Source organism: Sus scrofa, chromosome 1, assembly GCF_054392235.1.
Source record: "Sus scrofa isolate SSC_HxYL_T2T_F1_AM1 chromosome 1, Sscrofa_HxYL_maternal_Yorkshire_Landrace_v2.0, whole genome shotgun sequence".
Taxonomy (NCBI): Eukaryota; Metazoa; Chordata; class Mammalia; order Artiodactyla; family Suidae; genus Sus; species Sus scrofa.
In genome coordinates, this window is record NC_139383.1 from 236,753,682 (window position 1) to 236,774,152 (window position 20,471).

The window sequence follows — 20,471 nt, forward strand, 5'->3', positions numbered from 1 at the left end:
GATTATTGTACTGATGGTAGTGGTGGTTGTGGCAATGGTTTAAAGATTTAAGGAAGGTTTCTGTTCTTATGCTTTTGCTTCATAATAAACCACCCCAAACGTAGGGGCTGAGGACAACCACCATCATTTTATTAGCTCATGAAGCTGAAATTTGAATAGGTCTGGAAGGGAACAGCTCATCTCTATACCATGTGGTGTCAGCTGGGGCAGCTTGAAAACTGGGAGCTGGAATCATCTAAAAACTTGATCACTCACATGTCTGACAGTTGATACAGGCTTTAGACTGAGACCTCAGCTCTGACTGTCAGCTGGACCACCTACACGTGACCTCTACATGTGGCTGTTAGGCTTCCTTACAGTTTGGTGGCTGGGTTCCAAGGCAGAAAGTAAACGCTGCCAGTTTCTTAAAGCCTTCGTCTGGAAACTGGCACAGCACCACTTCTACCATATCTGTTTATCGAGGAGTTATAAAGCCCAAAGTTAAGGGGAGGGAACATAGACATCATCTTTTAATGGGGGAAGGTCAGAGAATCTAGGGGCCATGTTTTAAAGCTGCTTCTCAGTGACAGTGTGGAAGAAATGGCAAGATTTTTTTAGGTGGGGTTTGGGGAATGGGCATTCTGGACAAAGGCACACCAGAACTGAATTAGTCTCAGTTTTCTAGATGATCTTGCCTCATAGCTATTCACTCCCAAGTGTTATAAAAATGTTATGATCCAATTATAAAATGCACATCAAATGCACTGTTTCACTAATGTGAACCGTAGTCTGGGTTTATGCTGATTTAGTTGTCTAAAATTATACATGATTCATTCTAATGCAAACAAATGCAATTATTAAAAGTAAAAAATACGGAGTTCCCATTGTGGCACAGGGGAAACAAATCCAACTAGGAACCATGAAGTTGCAGGTTCGACCCCTGGCCTCGCTCAGTGGGTTAAGGATCTGGTTAGTTGTGGTGTAGGTCACAGACACGGCTCGGATCCCGCATTGCTGAGGCTGAGGCATAGGCCGGCAGCTGTAGCTCCGTCCAAATATTTGTTAAGTGTTTGTTTTGTTTTTGTTTAATAATAATAATACTTTATAATAATATTTAGTTTACTTCACTTTGGGAGTTTAGTAGACTAGTGCCCACTCTGCTTTGGATTCATTTTGCTTTGAACTTCATGGTTCAATTTAGACCTTAAAGCAGATTGGACTTGACCTGAAGCACTTTCTTCGGGAATCAGATGCAATAGGGGTTGAGGAATAGCATGAATGAGCCATCCATTATTTGATTTTAAGAAAGGGATTATTACCAACATCCATGTGTTTTCCTACCTTTTGGGAGTCAATCCTAACAGCGTTGGCTGTGGGTCATAGAACCACAGAATTATAGAGCAGAGAACATCTTTCAAGGTCATCCAAGTTCAGCTTCCTCATTTTGTATACGAGAAAAGTGAGAATCAATGTGACAAAGTAACCTCTTGGAGTTACAACTCACTGTTACGCAGAAAGAGGAAGCATAGGGAGTTCCCATTGTGTTTCAGCAGGTTACAAACCTGACTAGTATCCGTGAGGATTCTGGTGTGATCGCTGGCCTTGCCCAGTGGGTTAAAGAGCCAGTGTTGCTGTGAATTGTGGTGTAGGTTGCAAACGTGGCTTGGATCCTGTGTTGCTGTGGCTGTGGCCTAGGCCAACAGCTGCAGCTCTGATTCAGCTACTAGCTTGGGAACTTCCATATGCCGCAGATAAGGCCCTGAAAAGAAAAAAAAAAAAAAAGAAAGAAAGAAAAGAAAGAGAGGAAAGAAGTGTAGGGGACGCTGAAGAATTACAGGGAATCAGATGTTCCCTCCTGTGTTTTCACTGAGGAAGTAGTTTCTTAGCCTATGCTGCTTTGGCTTCTCTTGTGACCCCTGTCCCAGCCCTTGGCTGCATCTACTCCACATCCCCAGGACTCAATCCTTCCATCTGCCTTCTGTTTATGCACTCACAGCTGCTTTCCCCCCCTCATCCTTTGTTCTTGTTCTTTAAAATCCAAGGGGGAGTTGCTCTTCTGAAAGCATTTGAATTCAGCTCATGAAAAATTCTATAACAAGTGTACTAGACTGTTTGATCTCTGGCTTCTTTCACACATTTGCCCTTTATACCCTGAGAGCCATGAGCTTCATTTCCTTGGAGCAGATTGCAATTTCAATGGAAAGGAAATAACTGTGTAGCCTTCAAGCCGAGTTCAGTTCTAATAAGAATCAAGCAAAGCTCAATTCAGGGCCACTGTGGAAACTCAGGCACTGAATCAGGCTGTAGAAATCTCTGTGCCAACACAGCTTAAAGGTTATGATATTGGAAAATCCTTGACCTGGGTTCAAATTCTATCTGCACCATTTACTATCTGTGTGATCTGAGTAAGATGCTTAAATTCTGTAGATTCATTTTCACCTTACATAAATGGGAACACTTGTATGTTCAAAAGTTTGTTCAGTCATTCAAGAAATATGTTAGTGCATTCTGAGTATCAAACTCTCCTGGCTTATGATCCAGTGATTCAATAGGTATGAGTCAAATAATCACAAATAAATATAGAATTATAAATAAGTAAATCCATAAGCTTTAGATCCATAAATCAGGACCTCCTGGGCAAACTGGGATATCTGGATCTGCCCCCGCCTACCACACACTTCCCATGACAAAGAAGGTTGGGAAAGACTTCCCTGGGGAAGGGTAGACGGAACTGAGATCTACGGAAAGAGTGAGGATTACTAGGCAAAAGGGGTAAGACAGGAATAGTTAGGCCAGGAGAGCAAGTAGCATATGCAAAACTCTAAAGCAAGAGATAGCATGGGGACTGCAATAGATTGAAGACCAGTATGGTAGAAGACCAGAGGGTGTGTGGCAAATGTAGGGGCCAGAACACTTGCCTGTTTCATAGGTGTTAGGAATGTAGGCTTGATCCTGGCTGGTTTTAAGTAGGAAAATTGCAAGACCAGATTTGCATTTTAAAAAAAAAATCAGTTTGGCTAACAAGCAGAATTGAGTTAAGTGGTGATTCTCAGTCTTGACCTTCAAAGTGAAACTTTTAAACAGTGTCAGAGCCTGGGCCCCATCCTCAGAGATTTGGATTTTGTTGGTTTAGAGTATATTCCTGTAGATTATAATGGATGCCAGGGCTGAGGTTCACCCAGGATGGAGGCTTTATGGATGTGGGAAAGAACAATTGCGAAGCTTTTATAGTAGTCCTGATAAGAAATGATGGAACAGATTTTGAGACAGAGCAGGGACCCTGTGGTTATACAGCAGTGATTCTCAATCTATACTGGACTTCCAGTCCCTGGAAGATTTGTTAAAATGCAGATTTTTCTGGGCCTTTTAATTCCATAGGTCTGGGTTGGGACCTGAGAACATGCATTTCTGACCAGTTCTCTGGAGATGCTAATCATGCTAGTTTGGTGATCACTGATCTAGAGAAAAGCTGTCAGATTTGGTAGATAAAATGAACAGAATTTGATGGTAGATGGTCTGTGCAGCTAAGGATGAGGGGGACTGTAAGGACTTTTCAGTTTTCTGAATTTTGCAACTGAAGGTGTGGGTTGTGCCATTTATTGATATCCAGGGAACAGCCACCCAGAAGGGACATGAATGCATGTATTTAAGGGTGTCTTTGAAACAACTAAGTGAATATATCAAGTAGGGACTTGGGAGAACTTGAGGGAAGGTGATTAGAGCTATAAATTTTAAAATTATTGTATAGATAATCACTGAAAGGACTTATCAGTGGGACCACTCAGCTTTGCAACATTTTTTTTTAACTCTTATCCTTAATTTCAAAGCTCTGACTTCTCTTTTTGTTAGCCTTTCCAAAGTGTCATAACCCTTCCAGCCTCAGTGCCTCCTTAAGTTCCATTCCTTCTGTTTGGAAGAATGCTTCCTCCCAGGCCTTCACATTTAGCTTCTTTTGCCCCTTTAGATCCCACCCCTCAGGCTTGGTCATTAGCAACCAGGAACCTTTGTTCTCTGATTTATAGCACAAATCAGAGTTGGTGGTTATGTGTTTATTTGTGTGATTATTTTCTAAAAGGTCATCTCTCCTGCTAGATTCCAAGAAAACACCACTGCATCCTGAGGGTTTCTCTCAATCTTATCACACTTCAGGAAATCCTCTGAGACAGTTGTTAAATGTCCAGCAGGTCTTTTACAGAGATGGTAGTTGTTAAAACAGATAATTTCTCAGGAACAGGGAGAAGCAGTTCTTTGTGAAGCAGTTGCTAGTGTTTTTTCAGTAATGAGATTAAGTTTTGTAGGACTCCTCCGGCTGGGTGAATCAGCAACAGCGGCATCTGGTGGAAGTTAAGTGATGCAACAACTATGACCTGTCTGGGCTTAAGGTTGTTTTAAACAAATGCTGCTTTGGGAGAAAAGACTCTCTCTCTCTTTTTTTTTTTTCCAACCCTTAAAAATATGAGTAATATTTGTTAAAGGGAAGATGAACTATCTTTTTGAGAGAGCTAGCTGGAATAATTGGATATTGAAAAGTGTTTGGTTTTCAAAGAGGAGAGGCACTGTAATTTAGAAGGGTTTATTCAAAGAACACTTATGGTAGGAAATAAGGAAGTTAGAGATCTCCACCCAGAACCAGCATCACAGAAAAACAGGAACAGGCGTATAGTTGGGTTTCTCAGATCTATTTGCATTTTGGAACTGACAGGTCAGCGAGGATATTGTTCATCTCTAGCCTGTTGTCTTGTAGCTTCCTTGGTGGCAGATGCAGGCCTCCATTACTTTCTCTGCTCTGTTACACTGCTATGGGCCTTCTTCCTGCAGAAGCATGGTGTTACTAAAATGATGATATCAGAGACTGCCCAATATGGTGGGGTGAAGGTATGAAATAATTTTTCTTTATTTCCAATTTTTTCTCAGAATGGGGAAGGCTTTTTAATTCTGCTATAGAAAATGAAAACTGAGGAGTTCCCGTCGTGGCACAGTGGTTAACGAATCCGACTAGGAACCTTGAGGTTGCAGGTTCGATCCCTGGCCTTGCTCAGTAGGTTAAGGATGTGGCATTACCGTGAGCTGTGGTGTAGGTTGCAGACATGGCTCAGATCCCACATTGCTGTGGCTCTGGCATAGGCTGGTGGCTGTAGCTCCGATTAGACCCCTAGCCTGGGAACCTCCATATGCCGCAGGAAGCGGCCCTAGAAAAGGCAAAAAAAAAAGAAAATGAAAACTGTGACTGTAGCCCACAATTTATGAAATTGATTTCGCAATGTGTAGCTCTCCTCTACTTCTAATTCAACTACTCTTGCCACTATCAGCAGACCTACTGATGGACTTGAAGCCAAGTGGGTTGACTTCCCTGGATATGATATTCCTATGGGACAGAGCTTTTTGTATCCAGCTGCTTCACAGACAGTTGCCCAACATGCATCTTGTTTGCTCAGAGATCTTGTGCCCTCTCTTATTCCATTCACCTATCACCACTGTTGGGGAGTCATGTAATACAGAACCTAATCACTGTACCAGTTAAGAATTTTTGATTCAAATCGCTTAAATTGTAAGGGAATTTATTTCTTATTTAACTGGTAAGTCTAGCAATGGAATGGCCTTCCAGTAGGAGATGATTCAGTGGTTCAATGATATCAAAAACTCTATTTATTTTTCCACTTTGCTATCTACAATGTTGGCTTCATCCTAAGATTGTCTTCCCTTGTTGTCATAGGTTTTGCATCAGTCAGGATCAGCTAGATTATGCTCTAGTAATGTTATGGACTGAATGCTTGTATACCCCCAAATCTTTCTGTTGAAGCCCCAGCGCCCAAATGAGATAGTATTAGGAGGTAGGGCCTTTGGAAGCAAACTAGAGAGTAGAGTCCCACGATGGAATTAGTGTCCTTTTAAGAAGAGGAAGAAACACCAGCGTTTCCTCTCTCTGTCCTGAGAAGACATAGTGAGAAGGCAGCCATCTACAAGCCTGGAAGAGTGTTCTCACCAGACACCAAATCTGATCAACAAATACATTTTGTTGTTTAAATCACCCAGTCTATGGTATTTTGCTCTGGAAGCCTGAGCTGACTAATAATAGAACTCGGTACGGTGAAGTGGGGTGCTGTGGAAATGGCTTTGGTACTGGGTACTGGGTAGAAAATGGAAGAGTTTTGAAATGCATGCCAAAAAAGCCAAGATTACCATGAAGGGATTGTTCAAGGTAATTCTGGTGAGAACCCAGATAGGAAAGAGGAGTGCCCTGAAGAACGCTTCCTTTTTCATAAGGCATAATAAATGAATGTGAATAGAATGATAGAAATAGAGATGGTAAAAGCCATTCTGATGATGTCTCAGACGGAAATGAGGAACTTGTTATTGGACAATGGAGAATGGCAGTCCTTGTTGAAAAGTTGCAAAGAACTTGACTGAATTTTGTTCGCAGTCCAGTGTTTTGCAGAAGGTAGAACCTGTTGAGTGATAAACTGGGTATTTAACTGAGGAGCTTTCTAAATAAAATAATGAAGGACTGGCTTGGTTTCCCTGACTGTTTATAGTAAAACACAAGAAGGGTGGAATGAGTCATAGAAGGAATTATTAAGTAAAAAAGAACCAGAATTTTAAAGATTTTGAAAACTCTCAGTGTATCTCTGTTGCAGAGAGCACCAAGGATGTGGTGGAATAGTCATTTGATAGGTTAGTATGATGTGAACCACGGATCTAATCAGCCACCGCAGAGGAAACTCTGCCAGTTTGAACTGAAGGGGATGGCTGTGGGACTTCTTAGATCCTATAGGACTGGACCACAATGCTGTGTGACTGAAAGTGTGCTATTCTTCAGGAAAAAGGAAGAATAACCCCAAGAAGGTGATTCAGAGATCATCAGGGCCGCTCGTCTTGATTCTCTTCCCTTCCTGTCAGGCAATATGTTCCCTTCTCTGTAATATTCTCTCTTGTGCAAATGAAAGGTATTGGATTCAGTCATTATAATAAACTAATTACACTAAGGTGTTGGAGCTCCACATACAGCAAGGTTCATTCCATTCCATGGAAAAGGACCTTGGATAGCAGCTCCCTCTGCTATCGCTATCTTCTTCTTTTCTTTTCCTGCAGCTAGGAGCAGCATCAACAGTTGTTCCTTCTGGCTATTACCAGAATCTTCTGGTGAGGGTGGGACTGTCTGGCACCATACACTGTTTTTGGCACCACACCCTGCAGAACTAGGGGTCCAAGCCCATAGAGCCACTGTCCCTCTACTGATGCTCTCACTCCGAACCCTCCCCCAGGTCTCTATCTTTCTATCTCTTTGCTTAAGGGCACATGGGTTATTCATCCATTTCTTTTTTCTAGGACTCTGAGAAGCCTATGACTCAAGGCCGATGTTTGTAATTACCTCTTTTTCAAGCCCCATCACCCCAGAAACTGGGTGATAGTTTTTCTATCTCTAAAAAATGGAGATAGCATTCTCGGTGACTGCATGTCATTGCTTCTTGGCACATGGAAGACTAGGTAAAGAGGTGATGCAGGAATTCTCAGAAATATTTTAAGTAGAGGCATCTGGTGGGACCAGGAGAGCATTTAGTTATTTATGCAAGTATTTTACTTAAATGCCTACTAAAGATGGAGACTAATTTGCTTATTTTAATGCAATATAGCTTAAAAGCAACAAAGAGCACAATTTTAAGTGTACAATTTTGATGAGTTTTTCCTATGTACACATTTATGTAGCTACCATAAAGACCATTCCGAGAGCATTTCTAGCACTTTAATACTCTCCCTATGCTCCTTCCTAGTCAGAATGTCCCCCAAGGTATTTACTTTTTAGAAGAATTATAAATGTTTCAAACATAAAGCATGGAAAACAACAAAATATACATATATATACACACACACATATATATATACACACATATATACATATATATTCCTCATACTTATTACCCAGGCCAGTGATTATAAAGATTTTGTCAGACAATATTTATCCATCCCCCTTCTCTTTATGTGTTTGTGTTAACTGTTTTAAGTACACCTCAAATATCACATCATTTTATTTTGATATACATCTCTAAAAATATGGATCTTTTCTTATATAACCATAAAGCCACTATTATTCATGACTAAACAATAAATTCTTAGAATCATTTAATGCACAGTACACATTGCAGTCTCCCTAGTTGTCTTTGTGTAATTCATTTGGTCACATTGGGATCCATCTAGGGTCCATGGGTAGTTCTCTGTCTTTCTCTTCATCACTGACTTGTTGAAGATGCTAGTATGTTGACCTGTAGAATCTCCTCCATTGTCTGTTTCCGTGAGGTGATGTTTAACTTTTTCCTCCAGCTGCCACTTTCTTTTTTGACTGTAATTCAGCTCTAAAGCCTTGATCCAGTGCAGGTTCAGGGTTGGTTGGTTTGTTTGTTTGTTTGTTTTTTCCTTTTCTAGGGCCACTTCCCGCGGCACATGGAGGTTCCCAGGCTAGGGGTCGAATCGGAGCTGTAGCCACCAGCCTACGCCAGAGCCATAGCAACACAGGATCCAAGCCGCATCTGTGACCTACACCACAGCTCACGGCAATGCTGGATCCTTAACCCACTGAGCATGGCCAGGGATGGAACTCGCAACCTCATTGTTCCTAGTTGGATTTGTTAACCACTGCGCCACAACGGGAACTCCTGTTTGTTTGTTTTTTGTGAGAATATGATGTTGTGTATTTCACATTGCATCACTTTGGGAGGTACATCAGATCTGGCTGTCTCATTTTAATTTGATATAAATATTGATTCTTGAATTTAAGTATTCACAGCCTGATCTCTCCCTTTCCTTATCAATCTTTCATCTGATGGTTTCCACATTATCTTTAAACACTTATTCTACAAATATTTGTCGGGGCCTCTTCTGTGTACCTTTAATGTGCAATATACTGAGGTTACCAAGGTGGACAAAAGGAACGATTTCTGACAAGTGTAGAAACTGTTCATGTGTCTTTATCCTAAGAATATACCCTCCAAATATAGAGTATCTATTTTTAGAGCTTATTTCCTTCCTTCCTTTCTTCCTTCCCTCCTTCCTTTATTTGTCTTTTTTTTAGGGCAGCATCCATGGCATATGGAATTTCCCAAGCCAGGTGTCTAATCAGAGCTGTAGCTGCCAGCCTACACCACAGCCATAGCAATGCCTGATCCTAGCTGCGTATGAGATCTACACCACAGCTCATGGCAACACCAGATCCTTAACCCACTGAACAAGGCTAGAGATCAAATCCCCGTCCTCAGGTATACTAGTTGGGTTCATAACCACTGAGCCACAATGGAAATGCCTAGAGATGATTTTCTAGTCAGGGAAAAAGATGTGAATGGAAATTACAATGGAATCCTAGCATTTTCTTAATATCTAATTCATCCTATTGTCTTCCTTCCTTTGCTTCTTCTATTTTTAAAAAAAAAAATTTTTTTATTTTTAGGGCCGCACCTGTGGCATATGGAGGTTCCCAGGTTAGGGGTCAAATCAGAGCTGTAGCTGCCAACCTACGCCACAGCTCACGGCAATGCCAGATCCTTAACCCAGTGAGTGAGGCCAGAGATCGAACCCTCAACCTCATGGTTCCTAGTCAGATTTGTTTCCACTGCACCAAGATGAGAATTCCTGCTTCTTCTCTTTTCATTCCTTTCTCTTCTCTCTTCCAATTTTCAAATTATTTTGCTTTCATAATGTTCCAAGTATACTGAAGATCCGTATTAGAGATGTGGCACACTAAATTATTCTTGTTTGTATGCCATGGTGATTCATGAGGGAACTGACTAGATAGCAGATCATATAACAACCTAATTTTGTGAAAGAGAAAACCTGGATACAAAAACCTTGTTACTCTTCTAAGTTTACACAATAACTGACCCTAATAATAAAGGCTGTCTTTATTGAAAGTACCTAGTAGTACACCTTCTGACAAGTGGCAAGAAATCTTCCAAGGGGAAAGAATGTCAAAAGTACACAGTGTAAATCTACACCAAGGCACACTTGATAAGGAATAATATACACTCTTCCCTCTGTAAACTCAGTTTACCGTGTACTTAACAAAGTTGATTTGGACAGCTTAAAGAGCTGTCTATCAGTAGGTCTTCTTAGTGGAATTCAAATATTAAAAGCTTTCACTCTCTTTTGAAGGAAGTACACAACTAACTGAAGAAGTGCAAGTTTATAAAGGAGAAAAAAAAGGACAAGGAAAAACTCTTCTAGGGTCTCTGAAAAGAAGTGTTTCAGACACTTAACTGTCAGTGACTCATAAGTTAGACGTTGTGAAAATCTCATGTCCCTACTTCATTTTGTGACAGAGTGGAAAGCATATTGACCACCCTGGCATGTATTTGTGGAGTTGAATTGCACAAAAGTGAAATAAGATCAGCAGAGGGCTTTGCTGCTATTGTTACAGAGCTGTGGCAACTATCGCAAAACTGGCACATGGGAGACATCTCAGATGACAAGATGTGAATTTCCTAATGAGAAAAATTTATTAGAAAATAAGTCTTTCTGGAGTTCCTGTTGTGGCACAGCGGAAACGAATCCGACTAGGAACCATGAGGTGGCGGGTTTGATCTCTAGCCTCGCTCAGTGGGTCAAGGATCTGGCATTGCTGTGAGCTGAGGTGTAGGTTGCAGACGCAGCTCGGATCCCGCATTGCTGTGGCTCTGGCATAGGCCGGCAGCAACAGCTCCGATTCAACCCCTAGCCTGGGAACCTCCATATGCTGCAGGTGCGGCCCTCAAAAGACCAAAAGACCAAAAAAAAAAAAAAAAAGGTTGAAAATAAGACTTTCTAATGCTGCCTCTTTAGAGAAGCACATTTTTCATCTGTAATGGGCCAAAGTTCTAGTTATTGACTTTTCTTCCTGCACAGAGAAGAAAGAATGACACAATAGCTGGAAAAGTGCTCTTGCCAAGTGGGTCAGTGGGACACAGGGACTGCATGCCTCACAATACTGTAGATTGGCTCAGAGTTCTCCAACTCTGTGGAGTCACAGTTCTCTGTGACAGATTTCAGTTTCTGGAAAAAGCAGGGCCACCTTGAGGGCTCCTGCTGTTCACCCTCTATTAAATTAAGATGGAAAAAATAATAGTAGCCTTTTGTAGAAACTGGTATGAGGTGATGCCTGCTACCCACATGTCAGCCCCAGGAAATAGCCACATTTTCCAAGATTCTCACCACATGGCCTTAAGTATAAATATAAAGTCAGTGACGATTAGGGGCATATAGAGAGTTGGTAATAAAACCTCTCACAAATTCCTGACCCAATTTAGGGGCTACCATGCCTTGAATATTACTGGGAGCTGTGTTGCATGTGTTCTATTTGGCTCCCTAATGGAGAATATTAACAGCAGCAGTTTCAATGATGAAACCCAGATGTTTGCACAGACTCTCTGTTCTCTGTCTTCTACAAGATCTCTACACCTTCTCATGTATTAATGTTGGTTCAGGACTGGCTCCTTCTTTCTGCTTCTGGGAGAATGTGTTCCATATTCCTAGCCTATCATCTCACATGCAAGTTCCCGTCTCTCTAGCCCATGCTGAACTAACACTGTATTCATCCTCTTCTCTTTGAATTACATGAAGAAAATACCTCTGTGGGGCACTTAATGGTAACAGTCTCTACTGCACGTTTAAGAACACAGAAGGGGGTTAATATCCTAGCAGAGTAAGCATCTTAAATGGAAAATAGAAAAAATGAAGCAGAACAATCCTCATCTACCAAAGCATTGCTTTCCTATTACTTCTTGCTCCCTTCTTCACTTCTGTAGCCTCCCCTCTCAGAAGTGGAAATAGACCCTACTATTCTTGGCTCGGGGGATCTTCTAGTGTATCCAAAGACAAATGAGTATGCTCTTGCTCTGCTAAATCGTCTACTCTGGGTCAATCCTCCTCCTCTACCAGTCTCTACAATTGAAAGGGGGCAGCACAGAGATTTATTTTCCCAGTGACATAAATTAATTCCTCCTCTTCTTCTTCCAACTTAGAAAGCAGATTTGATTATTATTAGCTTTGATTAGAAACAAGCTTTTTTTCCCCCACTACTAGAATAATAATGTAAGGGAACATTGTGAGGTGCAATTGTTCTCTCTTCATAATGTTATCCATTATTACTAATATCTTTTTTTTCTCCCAAAGACAGCTGAATAATGTAGCAAATATAGTGGACTCAGAGCTCTGATAATAAAATTACTGAATTCTCCAAGGCCAAGGGTCTGATTTGTAGTCATGAGTTTCCTAATCCTTGCCTTCCTACTACTAGACAGGCCAAACTGGTTTCCCAGTCTTTATTGGTGAATCACATTGAAAGGAACTGAGAGAGGAAGATGATGACTTTGGGGAGAAAGCAGAACTCATACTGAGGAAACTCTTATTTCCTACTCAAAGAAAGATTGCAGACTTGTTCTCCTTTTCCTGCACATTTGGGGATGTCAGAGCCATTTGTTCCCCTCTCTTCACTTGGTTAGGTGCTGACAATGATCTCTTGTCTTAACGTTGCTTCCTACTGGACCAGTAGAGTGTTTGATGCAGTTAGGCAAGGAGACATGGGTTAGTTAGAGGACACCTACATTTCCCACCATTTTATTTTCAAAGGTATTTAGATTTCTCTCCTTTCCAGTGGATGCCATGGGGATGGATGGGGCAAATGCCTTCTTACAGATGTCATCCAAAAGGACTTTGGAAGAGTGGATCCCAGTTAGAAAAGTTTGTAGGTTAAATTTCACACGGAAGGGGTTGGGGAATAGAGGCCAAGTTGAAGCTGTATTTTCCAAATCTGACGCTATGCAGAGGAAGACCTCTCAGGACTCTCCAGTGGACCAACAAATGCACATCCAGTCCCTGGACACCTACCATGCAGAGGAGGCCCTGCCATGTTAGTGGAGAAGAGACAGCAACATCCACCAGAAAGAGATATCAGAGTTGCTGACAGAAGCTTACTGTATCTCAAGTATTGTCAATGTTTGTCTCCCTCCCTCATCAGTTGCCCTAAGTTTTGAGGGAAAACATAGCCTGGAGAATCAGAGAGGAGAAAGGGAGAAGGCAGTTATGAGAAAGTAGACCATGCCTTCAATGGTGTGCTTGAAACAATTTATAAACATTTAAGAGATTAAGTTTAAATTTTCAGGAATTTTTCCAGTTATTCATCGGTAGTTGGAATCAGCTCTAGTGGGAGTACTCTATATAGCACTTAGTACCCAGTGGAAATCAGCCAGTAGTACAAATTGGGGTCTTTAGATTTTCTCTCCCTAAAGAGTGTGCCACTCCTTCTCCCTATCCAAGCAAGTTCTCTCCAGGGACAGTGAAAGTCTAAGAGGGTAAATTGTCTGATTATTTTAATAGCAAATGGGAAATTCAAAATTTTTAACACTCTATTGCAATACAATTAGGTAATCCTATTCCTCAGCGAGAAAGGGGAGGTCAATAAAACAAAATTGTCAGTTATTAGACAAACCAATGGGACCTAATCAAACTGACAAGCTTTTGCACAGCAAAGGAAACCAAAAAGAAAACAAAAAGACAACTTACAGAATAGGAGAAAATAGTTTCAAATGATGCAGCTGACAAGGGCTTAATCTCTAGAATATGCAAACTTATATAACTCAACAGCAAAAAAGCCAACAACCCAATGGAAAGAATGGCAAAGGACCTGAGTAGACATTTCTCCAAGCAAGATACACAGATGGCCAACAAACACATGAAAAAATGCTCAACATCAGTGATTATTAGAGAAATGTAAATCAAAACTACCACAAGGTACCACATCACACCAGTCAAAATGGCCATCATTAATAAGTTGACAAATAACAAATGCTGGAGGGGGTGTGGAGAAAAGGGAACCCTCCTGCACTGTTGGTGGGAATGTAAGCTGGTACACTCACCATGGAGAACAGTATGGATGTACCTTAGAAAACTATACATAGAACTACCATAGGATCCAGCAATCCCACCCTTGGGCATATATCCAGACAAAACTTTCCTTAAAAAAAGACACATGCACCCGCATTTTCATTGCAGCACTATTCACAGTAGCCAGGACATGGAAACAACCCAAATGTCCATTGACGGATGATTGGAATGGGAAGATGTGATATATATACACAATGGAATACTATTCAGCCATTTAAAAGAACAAAATAATGCCATCTGCAGCAACATGGATGGAACTGGAGACTCTCATATTGACTGAAGTAAGTCAGAAAGAGAAAGACAAATACCAAAGATATGATATCACTTATATCTGGAATCTAATATATGGCACAAATGAACCTTTCCACAGAAAAGAAAATCATAAACTTGGAGAATAACTTGTTGACAAGCAGGATGGGGAGGGAGTGGGATGGATTGGGAGCTTGGGGTAAATAGATGCAGACACTTGCCTTTTGAATGGATTAGCAATTAGATCCTGCTGCTTAGCACTGGGAACTATGTCTAGTCACTTATGATGGAGCATGATAATGTCAACAAAAAGAATGTATACATGTATGTGTAACTGGGTCACCATGCTGTACGGTAGGGAAAAAAAATGTATTGGGGAAATTAAAAAAAGTTCTATAATCCTAAATAAATAAATAAATAAAGTATATGAGAAGGGGGAAAAAAAGAAAAAAAAAAGAAAAACAAAATACCATACGATACTTTTACCCAATGGGCGACTCTGCTTCTTCAGGGTAGGAGAAATAACTCCGTCTACCTTTCTGACTTCTAGCTGAGATTCCTATAATAATAGACAGATGAATAAGAGAAAACCAGTCAGAAGTTTATTAACATGTATACCTCATGTATACATGGGAAACAGAAGAAAATGAGAAACTCCTTGAGTTGGCTTAAAATTCAAACTTAAATACCATCTTACTAGGGAAAGCAGAGAAAGGATATAGGCCTCTTAGGGGAGAGTAAATGATTTTTAGGAAAATTCAGGTCCTTAGAGGAATATATATGGGAGATAAGATAGTGTGTGGCAGAGTTTGTTTAGGTGTGGTGTTGACCTCTAGCCTTCTCTCCTGTGATAAGAGTCAATCTTCTCTCCCTAATGAAACTCCCATGGAGGGGATTTATGACAAGTGAGTTCCTTTTGGAGGATCTATCTTTACACACATGAGTTCAGAGAAAGCTTCTCCCCATGTTTGCTGTTTTTCAAGTGCCTTCAGCTCAAAATAGTCAAAGTTCCATAGTGAACATATCCTGAACACCTATAGTCATATTTTAAGGTGACATATTCTACTACCCTTCACCTTTGTTGTGGATTGAATTGTGTTCTTCCCCAAAGATATGCTGAAGTCCTAACTCCCAGTACATCAGAATGAACCCATATTTGGAAATATGATCTTTACAGAGGTCATAAAGGTAAAATGAGTTCATTAGGCCCTAATCCACTATGACTGTATCATTCTAAAAAGGAGACATTTGGACACAGACAGATAAGCACAGAGAAGAGATGACATGGAGATGACATGAAGACACACAGGGAAAAGATGGCCATGTGACTAGAATGATGCATTTATAAGCCAAGGAACTGAGGATTGCTAGCAATACCAGAATCTAGAAGAGACAAAGAAGGCACCCCACCCCAGAGCCATCAGAGAAAGCATGGTCCTGCCAGCACTTTGATTTTGGATTTTAACCTCTAGAACTGTGAGACAATGAATTTCTATCGTTCTAAGCCAGTTTTTGTATTTGTTATGGCAGCCCTGGGAAACTACTTCAACTTCCAAAATCCAGCTGCAGTAATGGCTACCATGTTTTGATTATTTACAATGCATGTGGTGTATATCAACACTACCCTTTATTTATATTATCTGAATTAATCCTTACAGAAGCCCCGTAAGGATGAGAAAACTGAAGCTTCTATTGGTCATTGCAAAAGAGCATCACAGAAGTTTCCAGGCAAGGAGGAGCCTCAACTGTCTCAGAATTAGCATCAAGAAACTGTCAATAGATTTCTCCAGGCCTGCAGCTGGTTACTTACAGGAAGAGTTATTGTCATTCCATCCAGACCTATCCATTGCTCCAGTTTACTTAAAAACTGAAAATGTGCCTTTGGCCTAAGGGATATGGTAGTTGACAGGGAAATGATCATGAGCAACCAAACAAACAGGATTTTCTCAAACAATTTGCAATTTGCTCAAGGTGTTGTAACTCAAGCATCAAGTGCTCCAGGGAAGGAACTGGTTCAGATAGTGGGCTGGGTGTTCCAGGTACCTCTTACCAAAGTTCTGGGGCTCAATGAATGAGCAAGAATAAAATACCAGGAGCACACAGCAGAGCCGAATGGAGAAGGGAAAGCATATTAAAATGCTAATCTAAGAGGTTGTGAAATGGTAGCAGGGCAGTGAGGGTAGTCAGATGGAGAGTGGTGAGTTGTGGATGAGCAAATAATTACCATGGTTCTAGCCAGGAGGATTACTCAGTAGGCCAGCAAATGTGGGGTCAATGCCTTAAAATTGCTACATCCAGCTTATTTTGAAGTTTTAACTTAAGTCTTCAAACTGTGAAACTCATGACATACAGCCTGGGATAAAAATTGGGGGCATTAATCACTATCAATTGACATAGTAACTTTCAGGGGTCAGAATGTCTTAAATGAAATGAGTTTTCATGGCCCTCAGATATTCGTGGTAACAGGATGTTCTTTCTTAGAGACTCTCTGCTCGAACAAGGATGGTACTGAAACCTTGGCAGTAACAGAGCTTTTTATCAAAATTCAAAATTTTGGTGATTATATGGGTAAGAGAGAGGCTCCAGGTGATGGCTGCATTTTCCTGGGCTGTTCTCTGGCTCGTGTATAAATTTTATATTTTAGACCCACAGCAAGTCTTCATTTACTAAGTGTCTTTTTTGTGCTGGGCTTTATGCCAACAGTTGGGGATAAAAAAACAAAAGTGTGCTTCTTGCTATCGGTAAAAAGTTAAGTAAAAATCTTTTTGAGAGACAGACAAGTCCACAAGAATTCTAATGTGGTGTAAAAATGGCTACTAAAGGTCTGTACTTAGTGCCCCGAAGCCTCTGAGTTAGGAAGGACCAACTCTGTAATGAGGGGAATGGGTTGTCAAAGACGGCTCTGTAGAGAAGGTATAGTTATAGAACTGGGGTCCATGGAATAATAGGTCAGCAGGTGCTAGATTACAAAGATTCCTTAACCAGGCCTCAGGAAGCCATTTAAGTCTTTTAAGTTGTGCAGTGACATGATTAAATGTGTTCTTTAGAAGAATTACTATGGCAGCAGTGTGGAGGATGAAGTGACAGAAATATATACTTTGGCTTACTTTGTGCTAAATGGCAGTTTTACCTTTAGCTATATACACACCTTATTGACTATGTTCAAGCCACAAAATTCACAGACTTAGAAACCCTGTGTTACATGCCTTGTACCTAGCTTTGTCACTGATTTAGTACATGCCTAAGCTCCAGTCTTACCGTCACACAGTGTTCTTTATGGAGATGGTTAAGACTAATGAACAATAGGCTGAGTTCAAATGTACAATCTTGTAATTATCACCAATACTATAGGCCCTCTCTTTTAAGTGAGTTTTTCTGTTGTGTCTTTGGCTTTATAAAATATGTTAAAACAGTTTAATAATAGATCTCTTGGAACATGCTTCTGTGACTTAAAAGATTCTATCTAGCAAAGTCAAAAATAAGATGGTAAGAATTATCCTATAGAAGTCTTACTGTTTTAAAGCCACTGCTGAATTTCTTTTTGTAGTTATTTAGAAAAAAAAAAAATCCAAGCATTTTCCTGCATTTAAATAGACACAAAAACCAGAAGTTCTTAATAATGAGTTATATTAGATTTTTTTTGTTTTGTTTTGTTTTATCCAGAATTCTATAAGCATGGTTCTCAAACTTCCGTGGTTACCAGAATCACCTTTAGGGCTTCTTAAAACAGTTCAGCCCTGCCCTCAGAGGTTCTGTTTCAGTGTTGGCCTGGGATGAGCCCTGAGCATTTGTATTTCTATATTCCCAGGTGATATTTCTGCTGCTGCTAGTCAAGGGAAGAACGTGGAGAACCATCAATCTGAAATAATAATGGCTAATTTTTTTTTTTTTTTTTTTGTCCTTTTAGGGCTGCACCCACGAAATATGGAGCTTCCCAGGCTAGGGGTCTAATGGGAGCTGTAGCTGCCGGCCTACGCCAGAGCCACAGCAACGCTAGATCCAAGCTGTGTCTGTGACCTGCACCACAGCTCACAGCAACGCTGGATCCTTAACCCACTGAGTGAGGCCAGAGATCAAACACACAATCTCATGGTTCCTAGTGGGATTTGTTTCCACTGCTCCATGATTGGAACTCCATAATGGCTAACTTTCATTGGGCACTTTCTATGTTCCAACTGTGTTCTGCATATCTAATTTAAATTATATTAGCTCACTGAATCCTCATGACAAGCCTAAGAGTTTCCATTGGTAAGGGCATCTCCCTCTTTGTACCAGGAGACAGTTGAATCTAAATCATAAGAGAATCTTATCAGTGGAGAAGGTATCAACTCAAATCTGAATAACAGCATGACCCTGGCTTACTGTGCTAGTAATCTCAGGTAACTGACCTTTTCTCACCTTTCCTTCTTTTGTCTTTAGAGGAAGATGGTGTTTGTGTCAGAATTCTAAGCCACCCTAGAAAGTTACTCATTTTCCCCTCTGTATCTACTATATGTACATGAGGAAAACATGTTAATAAACTTGTTTCCTTTTACTAATCAATTTTGTGTGTGTGTGTGTCCTTTTGAGGGCCACACCTGTGGCATATGGAGTTCCCAGGCTAGGGTCTAATCAGAGCCGTTGCTGCCAGCCTATGCCAGAGTCACGGCAATGTCAGATCCGAGCCATGTCTGCGACCTACGCCACAGCTCACTGCAACTCCGGATCCTTACCCACTGAGTGAGGCCAGGGATCGAACCCACAACCTCATTGTTCCTAGTCAGATTTGTTTCCGCTGCGCCACGATGGGAACTCCACTAATCTATTTTTTTTTTTTTTTTTTTTTGTCTTTTGTTTTGCTATTTCTTGGGCCGCCCCTGCGGCATATGGAGGTTCCCAGGCTAGGGGTCGAATTGGAGCTGTAGCCACCAGCCTACGCCAGAGCCACAGCAACGCGGGATCCGAGCCGCGTCTGCAACCTACACCACAGCTCACGGCAACGACAGATGGTTAACTCACTGAGCAAGGGCAGGGACCGAACCCGCAACCTCATGGTTCCTAGTCGGATTCGTTAACCACTGCGCCATGACGGGAACTCCCACTAATCTATTTTTTATTACAGGGTATCACTAGAACTCAGAAGAGTAAAGGGAAAATTACTTTTTCTCCTCTGCAATATTATAACAAATGAATAAACCGAGACTTGAGAAAGTAAAGTAACTCAGCTCAAGGTCGCTTAGCCAGTAAATGATGTGCAAGAACTAAACCCAGAGATATACAGACTTGTGAATTGTTGTGATTTTCCTGTTGGTGAATTCCTATCTCTCAAGCATGCCCTGACTCCAGAAATTTTGGGACCCTGAGAACATTTTTTTTTTGTTGTGCTTTGTGACTAATGTTTCCTTTTTCTGAGATGAATATTGTTCTTTGTAAATATATTCAAATTTTTAGGTAGAAATTTATTTTATCACCAATGAACATTTCTGACTAGAGAGAAATTGCCAAGCTTGCTGACTCAGAAGAAAAAGAAAAGCATCTACTATTTAGTTTATGGCTTTGAGTTTTGGGAGGGAATAGGAAGAAGATCAGCTTTCCACCCATTGTAGATCATTTCACTTTTATTTCATTCAATGTCATTGTCAGTATTTTGTATGGAGGTGGTCTTGAGAGCTTAGTGGAGATTATTTTTTCAATAGTACAGATGGCTCTACTAAATATTTAAAGCATTTTGGGGGAACAAGAATAATGATCCTGATTCAGGGGAACTTGATCATATAAATCACTTTGTTTCAAGTGCTTTGGCCTCTGAACATCTAAAATGGACACATATGGAGTTCCCGTCGTGGCGCAGTGGTTAACGAATCCGACTAGGAACCATGAGGTTGCGGGTTCGGTCTCTGCCCTTGCTCAGTGAGTTAACCATCTGTCGTTGCCGTGAGCTGTGGTGTAGGTTGCAGACGCGGCTCGGATCCCGCGTTGCTGTGGCTCTGGCATAGGCCGGTGGCTGCAGCTCCGATTGGACCCCTAGCCTGGGAACCTCCATATGCCGCGGGAGCGGCCCAAGAAATAGCAACAAAGACGAAAAAAAAAAAAAAAAAAAAAAAGGACACATATTTTATTGGCTTATTAACTGATTGCTAGAGCTGCTTAAGGCCTAAGCTACAATATCATGCCTGATCATACACCAATAATTTTTTTTTAAGATTTTTATTTTTTCCATTATAGTTGATTTACAGTGTTCTGTCCATTTCTGCTGTACAGCAAGACTTTTTTATTTCTTATTTTTCTGGCTCTTTGCATATTTTCCTCTCTTATCCATAACCACATATGTGTAATGTCAAATACTCTCTCTCACTCTCTCT

The 20,471-nt window shown here is 40.8% G+C and overlaps 1 protein-coding gene across 15 annotated transcripts in view; it reads left to right on the forward strand.

The window, feature by feature from the left end:
- Window positions 1-20,471, forward strand: part of TMC1 (transmembrane channel like 1) — a 397,188-nt gene that overhangs the window by 174,532 nt on the left and 202,185 nt on the right. Inside the window, exon 1 of one of the 15 annotated variants that reach the window (XM_085018997.1) lies at window positions 4,657-4,854. The exons of 13 other annotated variants lie outside the window; for them this stretch is intronic. The gene's annotated coding sequence lies outside the window, so the exon portion shown is untranslated. Of the gene's footprint in view, window positions 1-4,656; window positions 4,855-20,471 lie in introns of those variants that run through there. One more of the 15 variants, XM_021064890.2, reaches the window with a different exon arrangement.